The sequence below is a fragment of the Penaeus monodon genome, chromosome 23, assembly GCF_015228065.2.
Source record: "Penaeus monodon isolate SGIC_2016 chromosome 23, NSTDA_Pmon_1, whole genome shotgun sequence".
NCBI classification, from domain to species: domain Eukaryota; kingdom Metazoa; phylum Arthropoda; class Malacostraca; order Decapoda; family Penaeidae; genus Penaeus; species Penaeus monodon.
Genome location: NC_051408.1, coordinates 34,536,356 through 34,536,574, shown reverse-complemented (window position 1 = coordinate 34,536,574; position 219 = coordinate 34,536,356). Strand labels below are relative to the sequence as shown.

Sequence of the window (219 nt, the reverse complement as noted above, 5' to 3'; positions counted from 1 at the left end):
GCAGAATAGCCATTTACAGAACAAGGAACATCAGAGTTGTCTTTCTGGCTCTCATACCATTGTTGTTTTATGTTTTGTGCGATTCTATATATCTGCTTCTAGAAAGGCATTTTCTGATGAACTTTTACTAATGATGCAGCCAAAATGGTATTTTCCAATAATTTACTTGAAGATTGAGAGAAATTTAGAAATCCAGCATTTCAAGAGTCTTGTTACATA

General features: G+C 33.3%; 1 protein-coding gene across 1 annotated transcript in view; it reads left to right on the top strand.

The window, feature by feature from the left end:
* LOC119587951 (battenin-like) overlaps positions 1-219 on the top strand; it is an 11,984-nt gene that overhangs the window by 3,360 nt on the left and 8,405 nt on the right.